This window comes from Mirounga leonina, unplaced genomic scaffold, assembly GCF_011800145.1.
Source record: "Mirounga leonina isolate KUSES-001 unplaced genomic scaffold, KU_Mleo_1.0 Mir_165, whole genome shotgun sequence".
Lineage (NCBI taxonomy): Eukaryota > Metazoa > Chordata > Mammalia > Carnivora > Phocidae > Mirounga > Mirounga leonina.
In genome coordinates, this window is record NW_023270415.1 from 28489415 (window position 1) to 28504861 (window position 15447).

Below are 15447 nucleotides of genomic sequence, written 5' to 3' on the forward strand. Positions count from 1 at the left end.
AAGTAATCAGTAGACACACAAAAACAACATGACTTCTAAATCACTGCAGAAATTAAGCAAACAAGATATCTATATAGAGAAAGACAAGTAAAAGGAAACAAAGGAAGCACAGAATAAACAGAGCATGAAACACAGTGATGTTCATATGACTAAATATTTCATATACAACCACAAATGCAAAGAAAAAAAAGGCTTAATTCGCTATTAAAACACATAGATTATGATGGTTACTAGTGAAGAGGTCGAGGTGGGGAATGGATGAAATAGGTCAAGGGGATTAAGAGCACACTTATCACAATGAGCACTGAGTAATGTATAGAGTTGTTGAATCACTGTATTGTAACCAGAAACTAATGTAGCACTGTAGGTTAACTACACTGGAATTAAAAAAAATAGAATTTGGCCACTCCAAAATATGTAAATATGCACCATATACAAAAGAAAACCCAAAACAGTATAGCAGAAAAAAAGTAAAAAATAAAAGGATAGGCAAAAGTACATTCAGCAAACAATAGCTATTTATTAAGAATGGGACTATGAATATCCCCTGAAACATAATTCCCAAACAAAACCAGTAAATGGAAGATGAAAGTTACTATTGGCACTGAAGATATAAAAGAACCAAAACGTAAGCAGCAAGCAACATGGTATTGATGTATACAGAGTGGAAACTACTAGAGAAAAAGAAAAGTAAGGAACACAGTACAATTTGAAACATGTTATTAGCCACTTTCAATTTTCGACAAGTAATAGAGTATAAAATAAGTAAGGACATAGAATATTCTAATAGATTTAATAATAAATTCTAACAGATTGATAATTGACACTTTTTCCCTTAAAAATATCTCATCCTTTTTATTTTTCTTAAAACATTGATCAAATTGATTATACAATAGACCACATGAGAAATTCCAATAAGTTCCCCAAATGGAGAAACACATAGGTCATATTTTAGAACAACGCTTCAATAAATCTCAAAATTAAACAACAGTACTCAACAACTATTTGGAAATTAAATATTATCCTCTAAGGAACTCTTGAATCAAAGATGAAATGTAAATGAAAATTTCAGGACTCGTATTTCTGGCAATGATGCAGAAGCCATACCCTCAAAAGCTTCACTACAACATACATTTCTGTGAGGATAAAATATAACAAATCATTTTTAATGTGTTCACTATAAGGTAGGGGAAACTCCAGGGATAAAAACCAAAGAGTTAAGGGGCGCCTGGGTGGCTCAGTCGGTTAAGCGACTGCCTTCAGCTCAGGTCATGGTCCCAGGGTCCTGGGATCGAGCCCCGCATCGGGCTCCCTGCTCTGCGAGGAGCCTGCTTCTCCCTCTCCCACTCCCCCTGCTTGTGTTCCCTCTCTCGCTGTGTCTCTCTCTGTCAAATAAATAAATAAAATCTTTAAAAAACAAAAACAAAAACCAAAGAGTTAAAAAACTGATTGGGAAATAAACTGAAATCTGTAATTCCCCTGCAGAAGAATTCCAGAAAACCAGGAAGTTTTCCCAGGGGACCAGGCCTTGGCTCTATTTAGGCAAAGTGAAGGACACTGTATGTGAAGTTCCTGAACACTGCTGAGAATTGAAGGAACTACAATATTAGTAAAAGAGTAGATGAAAAGAAACAAAACAAAACAAAACAAAAAACAACCACCAAAAAAGTTTCTTGTAAAGACAGAAGACAAAGAAGATTATCTGTTTTGGCTAGTATTTTCAGCGGGCAAACAATGAACAGAAAGCTTACACTGAGAATGTGTAACCGTATTGGTTTGGAGTTCAAGTTTACACTACTCCTGCGGTTTAGGGAACCACAAGCGGAGACATGAACTTAAGTTGATCCAAAAGCAAACAAAATATAACATGTGTAGCAAAAGACAAGTCAAATGGAACGGAAAGAAAAGACAAAATAAACAGCATGAAATAAGATGCTTCACATATGTGGTCAGAAAAATATATAAAACCTTTGAAGAAGGTTGGATCCCAGGCTAGGTGAAAATTCCCCAGAAAAAGTCCACTGAATGTAAATACACAGTTAAAATTAAAACACACAAAGAAATTAGCCACAGTGGATGAGAATGACTGCAATATAGACAATATGAGAAAGAAGCATATATGTTAAGAAGAACAAATATACTTTACAAGGAAATAATAAGAATTTGTAATAAAAAATATAATCAAACATATTTGTCATGGAAGTTTTAATTGAACCGATAGGACTTTTAGAAAAGAATGGAATCAGTGAAGAAGAAAAAAAATTCTAAGAAAAAAAGTGGGAAGAACATATAAACAATATATGAACATATAAAACAATAATGCCTACACATCAAAAACTAATTATGTACTATACAGTGGTTAACTGAACATAATTAAAAAAAAAAAAAAGAAAGTCCCAGAAGGAAAGGATCTACTTAAAGAGATCAAGTCTAAGATTTTTCATAATTGATTAAAGACATGAACTCCAGAAGCATAAGTGAATCAAGCAGATAAAAGGAAGATAACATCAATTTCTAAATGCATTACAGTTTCCTAATGGATCACCAAAGATAGAGATCTTTAAAAAGCCATAGAAAAATGAACCTACATGTGAATAAAATCAGCAGCAGATTTCACGACTGTAAAAGCCAGAAAAGAGCAGAAGGGTGTTTTCAAAGTGCTGAGAAAAAATAACCTAGAATTTTTACTCTTTTTCAAGAATAAGAGTAAAAAAAAAAATGAGGACAAATAAATACTGAATTTATTCTTATATTCTCTATCGGAAAGAATGTACTTCAGATAGAAGGAAAATTATCCCAGAAAGAGTGTGAGATGCAACATTAAGTGAGCAAAAAAATTAACATGTTAAACACATGCGTAAATATAAACAAACATTGAACATATAAAACAATAATGCCTACACATTGGAATAAATAAACAGACATAAAATGTTGCACAATGATAGCATGAAAGATGAGATGGAAATGATCCGAGTTAAAAGTAGAAACAGTTCCAAATGTAGCAAAGATCATAATAAATGTAAAAAGATCATTCTCGGCAGTGAACATAAATAGGCTGTAGTTTTAAAAATCAGCTATCTGCAGTTTACACCCAATAGCTGAGGATGCGGAAAGATAGCAAAAAGAAAAGATACCCAGAAGATATTAACCAAAAGAAACTCTTATTACTATCTAAATATCAACATTTTATTTTAAGACCAAAAAAATTAGAAATAAAAAGAACCACCACCTAAAGATTAATCGCTCAATTAATCAGATTATCATGCATTTATTGGCCATTTCCCTGTGTGCAACTGGTGGTTCATATGCCTTTGCCTATTTTTTCTTGTTATTAGTTTTTCTCTTATTAATTGTAGAAATTCTTTTTTATGTTGTAGGCATTAATCATTTGTAGTTAAATGCATTGTAAGCATTTTCTCCCAGTGTGTGTGTGTCTTTGCAAACATTTATGTTGTATTTGGGGATTGGTTCAGTTTTCTCTCTGAATTAAACTTGAATGCAGTGCTTCGATCCTTGCCAAAATGAAGTGGGATCCAGGTAAGTCACAACATTCAGGGATGCCATGATTAACAAATTTATCATCCCCAGTTGATGGTGGTAAAGTATCCAGTGAAGTAAATGATTGGAGAAGAGAAGGGGCTGCTCGCTCCAGTGAGGACCAAAAACACTGGAAGGACATGACTGCTCCTCAGTGCATTGAAATGCTTTCAGAAGGAAAATGAAGAAAATGCTATCTCATTTGCAAATATCTTCTCCCATTCCGTGGGCTGCTTCTTAGTTTTGTTGACTGTTCCCTTTGCTCTGAAGAAGCTTTTTATCTTGATGAAGTCCCAAAAGTTCATTTTTGCTTTTGTTTCACTTGTCTTTGGAGATGTATCTTGAAAGAAGTTGCTGGGGCCGATGTCGAAGATATAATTGCCTATGTTCTCCTCTAGGATTTTGATGGATTCCTGTCTCACATTGAGGTCTTTCATTCATTTTGAGTTTATCTTTGTGTATGGTGTAAGGGAATGGTCCATTTTCATTCTTCTATATGTAGCTGTCCAATTTTCCCAGCACCATTTATTGAAGAGACTGTCTTTTTTCCATTGGATATTTTTTCCTGATTTGTCAGAGATTTGCAAATGATATTACAGATAAAGGACTGATATCCAAGATCTATAAAGAACTTCTCAAACTCAATACTAAAAAAACTAATAACACAGTCAAAAAATGGGCAGAAGACATGAACAGACACTTCACCAAAAAAGACATACAAATGGCTAACAGACACATGAAAAAATGTTAAACATCACTAGCCAGCATGGAAATACAAATCAAAACTACAATAAGAGTCCACCTTACACCAGTTAGAATGGCAAAAATTAACAAAATAGGAAACAACAAATGTTGGTGAGGATGTGGAGAAGGGGAACCCTCTTGCACTGTTGGTGGGAATGCAAGCTGGTACAGCCACTCTGGAAAACAGTATGGAGGTTCCTCAAAAAGTTGAAAATAGAGCTACCCTATGACCCAGCAATTGAACTACTAGGTATTTACCCCAAAGATACAGACGTAGTGAAAGGAAGGGACATGGGCACCCCAATTTTCATAGCAGCAATGTCCATGATAGCCAAACTGTGGAAGGAACCAAGATGTCCTTTAACAGATGAATGGATAAAGAATATGTGGTACATATACAAAATGGAATACTATTCAACCATCAGAAATGATGAATACCCACCATTTGCATCGACATGGATGGAACTGGAGGGGATTATGTTAAGTGAAGTAAGTTAAGCAGAGAAAGACAATTATCATATGGTTTCACTCATATGTGGAACATAAGCAATAACGTGGAGGGCCATAAGGGAAGGGAGGGAAATCCAAAGGGGGAGAAATCAGAGAGGGAGACAAACCATGAGAAACTGTGGACTCCAAGAAACAATCTGGGGGTTTCAGAGGGGAGAAGGTTGGGGGAGGGGGTGACAGGGTGATGGGTATTGAGAAGGGCACATGCTGTAATGAGCCCTGAGTGTTATACTTAACTAATGAATCACATAATCACATCAAAAGCTAATTATGTACTATACAGTGGTTAACTGAACATAATAAAAAAAAAAAGAAAAAAAGAAAATGATATCTCAAGTGATGTGAATCTCAGTCAAGTCACATTCGGAGAGCCAGAGAACTTTGATGGTGAATCTAAACATCATCTCTTATTTCCTGAAGTTCTACGATAATCTCCCTGAAAAATCAGAAACAAAATTTAATTGTATGGGTTACAGAAAGTGAATTCACAGCCCTCATCAAGTCTCTTGTGTGAAGGTCAGGGCATTCATAGATGGGGAAGGAATGGATCATGAGACTTGGAATAGGATATTTGGGAGGTCTTGGATGATATTAAGAATGTTGAACATTTGAACACTCTGAACTTTCTTTGGTAATGGAAATAGCCCTTCCTCCTGTTAGCTTTCTCTTACTAAAGATTCTGTAATAACTTTTCCTAATGCAGTTGTCCTACAAGGAATGCCTCTTCTCAAGATTCACCCCAACCATCTTATAACTGGTGTCAATTCTTAGCATGTTCCAAGGGGATATGCTCAAAGCAACCTGGGAGGAAATAGCTTTACTCCAAAATGAATTGCAAAATGTTTGTGAGTACATATGGCCAAATTTATTGATATGGGTGCACCTATCAAAGAGTCTGAATGTAACGTACTCAGTGTGTCAGTTGGGAGGGGCTCTAACATTTGACCTGGTTTGTCGGGTAAAAATTTGTCTCCAGTAACTCAATAAGGTTGAGATATCAGACCTTCCTTGGTATAAAATAGAATTCAATGACTTAGGGAAATAAGCAAGTTGGAATGGATTTATCATGTGCAACTAGTTCTTCCCACATTGTTTCTTCTGTGAGAACCTAAAGATTACTCCCTTCACTCAGTCACTAGGACATTACATAGGTAAGAGAAACATCCATATCCTTAAAATATGGGAATGTCTTCAATAGGCCAGGTATAATGTTGAGATATGTCATCGTTGAGTTGGGCTCCTCATGAAGATAATGCAACATTTAATGGCCAGACTAAGTGGGGATATTAGTGTAATGTACATTAGAAGTTTTGACCCACAGAAATCTTTAGTAGGAGCTAATCAATCTCATGTCCCTAAAAATAAAGTAAATGTGCAGTCTAGCAAAGCATTACTTGATCTAGAACAAAACAAATTCCAGGTAATGGACCAAATTCATGATCTGAGTCAACACAATGGAGAATCATGTCCTCTCCCCCAGTTACAGACTTAAGTCAGTTCACAGACCAAGAGCTTTTTTACTGAAGGAGAGTTTTGGCTCCCATTCAACACTGCCATCAGCATCTATCATTTTTCTTCTTCCAACCTTGTCAAAAGAGATCTGAGACCAATTACTACAGTAAATGTATTTTGGAGAAAATGAGAGATCTAAACTCTTGGGAATTGGCACTAATTCTTAAGGGACTCAAAATACCAACGTGAGGTTTATAATAATCAAGTAGTAAATGGAGTTATGTCTCAAGTTTGAGTCACCAAGTGCCCATTAGATCCACAGACCCATCCTGTGAATATTTCTCCAGTTCCTGAATGTGTACTTGGAATGGGCATATTTGGCATCTGGCAGAATCCCTGCAGTGTCCCTCTGATCCAGGAAGTGATGGTTATTAAGGTAGCAGGGGTTTGTGGAAGCCTCTGAACTTGTCCTCCTTGTCAGGATCTGAACTGACATGCTGTGTTTATGGTGGGAATTGCTGAATGGAGTGCCTTCTATGAAAGCCTCAAAAGATTCAGAGCGGTGATACTGTTCACATTCCCATTTATCTTGTCCTATTGGCCTGTGCAGAATGTGGTGGGTATTTGAAAAAAATTTCATTATTTTAAACTTTATAAGGTGGTAACTCCAATTCCAGCTAGTGTTCCAAGTACGGATTATTTTCCCTAAGAAATTGTGACCAACCATCATTTTGAAGAATCTGTTACAGGATGGAGTGAAGTCAACATGAGATGGGAGTGGGTCTGAGACATGTAAGGCCAGGGCACAATTAGGTACTCTGTCAAGATCCTCTCAGATCTTCTTCTTTTTTTTTTTTCATGAAAACATCTATTTTATTTATTTATCTATTTTTAATTAAAAAAAATTTTTTTATTAACATATAATGTATTATTTGTTTCGAGGGACAGGTCTGTGATTCATCAGTCTTAAACAATTCACAGCACTCACCATAGCACATACCCTCCTCAGAAAACATCTATTTTATTAAGTGAATAGCACCCCTATGGAAAAAATAGCACTCCTTAGAAAAATCATACTTTCTATGATTTTTACAAATGAAGCTGAGGGATTCTATGCAGGCAAAAGTCTCCTATCCCCTTTCCTCCTTTCTCTCTCTCTTTTTAAAAATTTTTTGTTATTTGAGTGTAGTTGACAACACAATGTTACATTAGTTTCAGATGTACATATAGTGATTGGACAAGTTTATACATTATACTATGCTCACCCCAAGTGTAGTTACCATCTGTCACCATGAAACCTATTATGATATTGACTGTATTCCTTATGTTGTGCCTTTTATTCTTGTGATGTATTCATTCCATGACTGGAAGCATGTATCTCCCAGTCCCCTTCACCCATTTTGCCCATCCCCCACCTTCTCCCATCTGGCAATCATCAGTTTGTTCTCTGTACTTAAGGTCTGATTCTGCTTTTTGTTTATTTGTTTATTCATTTGTTTTTTTTTTAGATTCCACATATGAGTGAAATCTTATGGTATTTGTCTTTCTCAGTCTGACTTATTTCACTTAGCATGATACTTTCTATGTCCACCCATGTTGTTGCAAATGGCATGATCTCATCCTTTTTATGGCCGTGTAATATTCCTTTATAGATATATACCATATCTTCTTTATCCTTTCATCTATCGATAGATTCTTAGGTTGCTTCTATATCTTGGCTATTGTAAATAATGCTGCAATAATCTTGCATATATCTTCTCAAAACACTGTTTTGGGGAAATACCCAGTAGTGGAATTATTGGGTCATATGGTATTTCTATTTTTTAATATTTTTAAGGAACTTCTATACTGTTTTCCACAGTGACTGTACCAATTTACCTTCCCATCAACAGTGTCTGAGGGTTCCTTTTTCTCCACATCCTCACTAACACTTGTTATTTCTTCTTTTTTTATTCTAGCATTTCTAACAGGTTTAAGAGGATATGTCATTGTGGTTTTGATTTGCATTGCTTGCATTTCACTGATGATCAGTGATGTTAAGCATCAGATCCTCTTTTTACTGTTTTTATGTGCTGTGGCTTTGGTGTTCTTTGGTTTCCAGTAGGTGGATTTGTGGCACTTGTTTTTGTGTAACTGCCTTAAGGTTACTCGTGCTTACATTGTCTAAATGAATATCAAGAAGTTTCTGGGAAATTATATTTCCTGAGTGTGTCCACTCACCATTGGCTGACATGTATGGGCCTATGAAAGCCCTAGTTCCTTGACATGAGTCTCAGCTTACATGTCATTGTTCCCCATGGGATCAAGTTGAAGGTACTTTAGGTAGGACTTGGTCTGAGACTAAATCCTTGCTCGGCTTTTACCCCTTCTCTGTCCTCCATACCCCTCTTTCCTGGGAACACTTTTTTAATAAGTTTCTTGCATATGAATCCTTGTCTCAGTATCTGCTTTTGGGGAGCAAACCTAAGATATCAGCAATGACCTGTTAGAAAAATATAATGGAAAAAATAATTCCATTCATAATAAACACAGAGAGAATGTAAAATACATATAAATAACAATATGAATTAAATTAAAAAATGTTGGTGAGCAATATTAAAACATGAAAAGGGAGAGACAAGCTATGTGCTTTTGGGGAAGATTAAATATCATATAAATATTATTTTTCTAAATTTATATAAAAATTTAAATTCATCCTAAAGTTATTTTATATGGAAGAATTAACATGTAATAATTAATATTCACCATATTGAGATTATCATGTCATTTTTAATTAAAATTATTATATTAATCTTACTTCCAGGAAATTTTGCAATATTTTGAAAGCATACTTAGCATGGTTAAAGGTATATTTACAAAGGGAAAAATAAAATAACTTCAGAGAAAACTCCTCACCAAGAAAAATATCAAGAGAAGGATGATCTCTAGTTATTTAATAATAACAATAACAGCAAATTCTTATTTAGCATTTTATGCATGTATGTTTATAGTGTACACTTATATCTGTACGTACATGTATAATCATTTAATCCTCACAACCTCTCTGTGAATTAGGTACAGAGATAGAAAGAAATCTATGCATAGATGGGTTAAATAACTTATTCAAGTTCTTACAGGTAGAACTGGAATTTAAGCCCAGGTATTTTTTTTTTTAAGATTTTATTTATTTATTTGAGAGAGAGAGAATGAGAGAGAGAGCACATGAAAGGGGAGGGTCAGAGGGAGAAGAAGACTCCCCTCTGACCAGGGAGCCCGATGTGGGACTCAATCCCGGGACTCCAGGATCATGACCTGAGCTGGAAGGCAGTCGCTTAGCCAACTGAGCCACCCAGGCACCCCCTAAACCCAGGTATTTTTAATCCAGATTCCATATTCTTAACCACTCTCCTTTTTTTTTTTTTTAAGATTTATTTATTTATTTTGAGAGAGAGAGAAAGAAGGGGAGGGGCAGAGGGAGAGAATCTTTCAAGCAGACTCTGCACTGAGTGAGGAGCCAGAAGTGGGAAGTGAGGCTCAATCCCACAACCCATGAGATCATGACCTGAGCCGAAACCAAGAGTCAGACGCTTAACCGACTGAGCCCACCCAGGTGCCCCTTAACCACTTTTATATGCATGCATATACATAACAATATATTGGTGAAGAGAATAAAAAAATTAGGACCAATTACAAACAGGTCATCTTGTCATTTGAAAAGTGCATATCTACCAAAAGAGGTGTTTCAAAATTGTTTTGAGCAATGACAATTATGGAGAATATTGTGTATCTGCTCAAAGCGATTATCTTGAGGAACAACACTCCATGGGTGTAGGAATGAAACTCAATCAGATTATAGTTCCTGGGTTTATTAAAACCATCTGTCTCATGATCATGTGCCAGTCATCCCCACATCTTCAACAGCTCTTCCTCTATGATCGGTCCTCGATATGTATCTTGAAAATTGAAATGACAGTTTTTCTTTCTCTTCTTCATCTTTTACTTTATCTCCTACAGTGTTTACTGGCACTGAATAGAGATTTATGGATTTATTCAGACTTATTCAAGACATTATAGATGCCTCGCTGAAAAATCTCTCTGCTAGTTTCATCCAGATACAGAAGCAGAATCACCATATAATATTTCCATCTGTTCTGTTATGTTATATGACTCATTGTGACTGCAGGTAGTTGAATGACCTACAGGATGATCATGGACATTTGACCTTTAGCTAACATTTAGACCATCAACCGAAGAAATGAACAGGTGTTGGTTCCAAGGCCGGTCAGATTTAGTTACAAAATTTTTGTTCCTTTTTTGGATAACCTTTTCAATCACATTTCCCAAAAGGCAGCACTGAAAAAAGGCATATTCTTATTCAAGACACATGCACCACAATTCTAATCCAATGTTATTTTTCTTTTAAAAATATTTTTATATCAGATTTTACTTGTATTTTGGTCATTATTACTTCCTTTAATAGCCATTTTGTCCTAAATATTAAAAAATTCAATCATCTTTAAGTGTATGAGTTCATTTGGAAAATAATGGAAACACTAATAATTTCAGTTATATCAATTGACTATAAAATTTTTATCTATTCATTCCCTGTGTGTGTGTATTGCAGTCATTCAAGTCTACTGAGATCGAGTTTTTTAATATCAATATTTTTTCTTCCATATAATCAATGAAAAGTAATTTGGCAGTTAATTGCTGATTATTCTATCCTTTCTGAAGGTGATTCTGTTATAATCTTTGAGTAGGAAGACTAACTGTCCTATATCTGCTCTTTTATTTTGATCACCTTAATCTTAAAGCCCAAATCACTGAAAAGTGAGAAGAGATGGGGTTAAAATACAGTCACAAAAATAAATATGTTTTCATTTGGTACAGTGAGAGGGTTACCGATGAGGGTGATGATTGTGTATCTCTGCTGATGAGAAATGACCTACTGCTGAGGAGAGAACATTCTGGCAGGAAACAGAAAGCAGACACATAATTCACAAACCAGACAGTGAGAGAGAAGTCTCGGAATAAAAATAAGCACAGACATATGTAGGGATGGCAGAGTGCAGCCCTGGAGGCTGTCACCCCTGTGGGAAGGGCAGTGGCACTGAGGCTCCTCTGAGCACATTTCATCTGCGGATACTAAAGAGCAGCATTCAATGGGAAAGAATGTTTGGCTGTAGAAAAGTAATGGAACTGTTTCCAGAAAGAAAAATTAAGGGAGGCGATTTAAAATAGAGGAATATAGCTTTAGTCTCTCCTCATGCATACGTAATAAAATTTGGACTCAGTTCGGCATTTACGGTGAATTAACTGTAGAGAATTTGCCCAACTGTGCGCATAAGTACAGCATTAGACCTACAAGGGAACTGAGGCCCAGAGAAGCTAAATGACTTTCCAAGATCCTGAAGCTTGATGGTGACAAAGCTGAGACTAAGGCCAGCTCTTTTCAGATGTCAGATTATGCACAAGTGTTTGTACATCAGATACTAATATTTCACCCTCACTTTTTAATACAAATTGGAAATGTCTTAATTAGGGAATGGGCTTATAATAATTACTCTTTTATGTTTCTTAATTCAGTCAACTAAAAACATTTATTGCATACCTAATATATGTAAGCACTATGTCAAGAAACACAAAGTTGAAAGAGACATTGTCCTACATTGAAAAAGAGCTTATAAATTATTAAGAGAATCTGATCTAGAAGTACATCCAATATTACCAATGGCTTGTTTCCACACCCGCCTATTAATGAGCTTCACCTAGGACACTGATTAACAGTACAGATTAATTACTGTGTGTCTGTCTTGGAGAGTCAGATCCTTAAGTCGGGGTGGAGGCTCTTTTAATAATTTAGTAAATATTCTGGATGATTCTTCTGGGAACAGGAAGATTGGGGGGATACAATTGCATAGTTCCCAAGTTTGTTTGCCCATTGGAATCACGTAGTGAACTTCAAAAATTAAAAATTCCTCTGTTCCCCACTCAGAGATTGTGATTTGGTTAATTGTTCTGAGGTATAACCCAGGGCTTGGATTTCTAAAGATCCTCCATATGATTCTAATAAAAAAATTAGTGGAACTACTTCACCATGCTATTGGGATGGGGTGCTCAAGGAAGGTGTCATGAAGGAAATGCCATCCAACTAATATCTATTGAAAACCTACCATATGATAAGCATTTTTCATATATTATATCTTTTAATTTTTAAAACAAGTCTACCAGGTTAATATAATTATTATCTGTATTTTATGGGCAAAAAAACGGAAGTCTAGAAAACATTCTCAAAGTCATAGAGTTTGTAAGTGGCTGAGCAGGTATTTAAATCTAGATTTGTCTGAATCGGGAACTTGAGCCTTTGTCACTTTGCCAGACTGACTTTCAGATGTAGCTTGAAGGATGGGAAGGTTTGTAACTGACAGAAATTGGAATGGAAGGCATTCCAGGGAGAGGGCAGGGGGGGCACAAATGTCAGCGGAGGAAGAAGTGTGATAAGTCAAGTTGGACAGTTTGTCTCCAGATAATGGAGGACCTTGAATTCATTGACTGCCTGGCTAGTCATCAGGAGATTTGTTGATTCATTCATTCATTTAACATATTGTTATTTTATAATGACATTACAAGTATCACATATTAAAATTTTAGAAAAAAACAGTTTTGGACTGAATATATAAGTTAAACATTCATCTGGACTTTTGAGGATAAAGTTGTTTCAATTTTCTTTTTTTCTGTTAACATATTACGGCAACTTATAATTAACACACTGAGGACCATACTACCATCATTGTAGTCATAGTGCTGAAGAGTGCTTAAAATTCACTTTTGCTGGGACTTTAAGACCAGAGATGCTGGCGTAGGAACAAATAAATTGTGGTATTCTTACACAAAAGGATATCGTACCGAAGTTAAAAATGAAAGAACTAGAGCTATAATATCAAATCTGCATCAATCTTAAAAATAACATGGAGAGGAAAAAAACACAGTTAGCCTGTGAAATACAAAGTTTTTTTTTTATTATATTAATCACCATACATTATTACATCATTAGTTTTTGATGTAGTGCTCCATGATTCATTGTTTGGGTATAACACCCAGGGCTCCATGCAGAACGTGCCCTCCTCAATGCCCATCACCAGGCTAACCCATCCCCCCACCCCCTCCCCTCTGGAACCCTCAGTTTGTTTCTCAGAGTCCATCGTCTCTCATGGTTTGTCTCCCCCTCCGATTTCCCCTCCTTCATTTTTCCCTTCCTGCTATCTTTTTCTTCTTCTTTTTTTTTTTAAACATATAATGTATTATTTGTTTCAGAGGTACAGGTCTGTGATTCAACAGTCTTACACAATTCACAGTGCTCACCATAGCACATACCCTCCCCAATGTCTACCACAAAGTTTTAAAACATAAAAAAGTATTATATTTTCATTTCTGCATGCCTATTTACTAAATTTTGGAAAAATACATGGAAATGTTAAATACCCAATCCAGAGTAGTAATAATGGGGCAGATCGTATATTCCGGGAATGGCCACGATAATATCTCTCTTCCCACAGGTTCTTATAAGGGACCCTTGCCATTTCTGTCATTTAGTGTGAGGTCTGTGCCCCTTCAGCATTAACCTGGGTGGAACTTTGTGACTATCTCAACCAATAGAATACAGTAGAAGTGACTCTATATGTCTTCCGAAGCTAGGTTGTAAAAGTGCAATGCATTTCTGCCCTGTGGACTGGGGCTACTTGCTCTTTCAACCCATGCTGTCATCCTGCTGTAGAGAGAAGCCGGACAGTTACTTGGAGAGACTTCATGTACCGTAGAGCCCCAGCTAAGGTGTCAGCTGAAAGCCAGCAGCAACCACCAGACGTGAGTGAACAAGCCTTCAAATGATTCCAGCCTGCAGTCACCAACTTACCTCTAGGCTTCAAGTCTTCCCAGATGAGGTTCCTGCTATCATGAAAAACAGAGATCAGATATTCACACTGAGCTCTTTCCCAATTTTTGATACACAGAATCCATTAACATAATAAAAGGGTTATTTTTTTTAAGACCAAAGATATATGATTAAAAAATACATGGGTAATGTTTGTCTTTTCTAGAAAGTGGGACCCCAGAGGTTTTTAGACTAGACAAATGGTGTTAGCATCTATCCCTAAGGAAAATGCTTCCTATATGTAATTACTTTCTGTCCAGAATCCTCCATTTTCAATACAGTTAGAGTTCTCCTGATGATCAAAGAGAAAATGCAGTTGGATGTTGAGGGTCTAAAAACAGCTAATCTCTCTTTTCACAGGAAAGGTTTCTCATAGAATCTGTAGACAATGGAGAATTTTGGGGAACTAAAAGAAGGGGATTTTAGAAGCTCTGAATCTTGAATCATTGGGGGAGAATTTTTGTGGACACAGAATTATAGTTGCTTTGTTGATTATGAAGTTGCTGTCATTTTCATCAGTCATATGCACATGCACAGTCATATGACACATACTGTATCGATGTCACTAAACATGCACTAAAATATATGATAAGCAACCAAGTAACTCCATAAAATTATTTTGCCAATTACCTTTTCCATCTAAAGGAATGAAATGTCAGTAGTTTGATGATTTTAATGTTTGGTATCACATTCATAATTTAGGAATTTTTGTGTGCATTCAATTATTGTTTATTCATAAAACATGTTTTTAAGTCTCTAGAATGTACCATGCAGTGCACTTCACAGCGGGGATACAGAGGGAACAAAAGACAACATTCCTTGTTCTCAATGATCTGACAAGCTAGTGGGAAAGACAACCAAATACAATGGTCTTATAGATACACAACCGATATATGTTAAATATCATTTATTACGTTAAATAGTAAATAAAATAGTGCATACATTAAGGAACTCTCTTTAAGATTCTTTATTTGTTTATTTATTTATTTGACAGAGAGAGACACAGCGAGAGAGGGAACACAAGCAGGGGGAGTGGGAGAGGGAGAAGCAGGCTTCCCACGGAGCAGGGAGCCCGATGCGGGGGCTTGATCCTGATTGTGACCCGAGCCCAAGGCAGACGCTTAATGACTGACCACCCAGGTGCCCTGATACATTAAGGAACTCTCAATTCAGTAAGAGGAATATATTGCAATTTGACAGCTTTTTATTGAAACAAGAATATGCCAAATAAATGAATGGTTCAGATTAAACACTCCAAATTTAAATTCAAATCTACGTGGGAAACTCCATTTATG

At 36.1% G+C, this 15447-nt stretch overlaps 1 long non-coding RNA gene across 7 annotated transcripts in view; it reads left to right on the forward strand.

Moving 5' to 3' along the window:
• The window catches only part of LOC118014947, a 153788-nt gene that overhangs the window by 81234 nt on the left and 57107 nt on the right, over positions 1 to 15447 (forward strand). For 2 of the 7 annotated variants that reach the window (XR_004680445.1, XR_004680446.1), the window contains exon 4: positions 13997 to 14085. The exons of 4 other annotated variants lie outside the window; for them this stretch is intronic. This is a non-coding gene — a long non-coding RNA (uncharacterized LOC118014947). Of the gene's footprint in view, positions 1 to 13996; positions 15107 to 15447 lie in introns of those variants that run through there. One more of the 7 variants, XR_004680439.1, reaches the window with a different exon arrangement.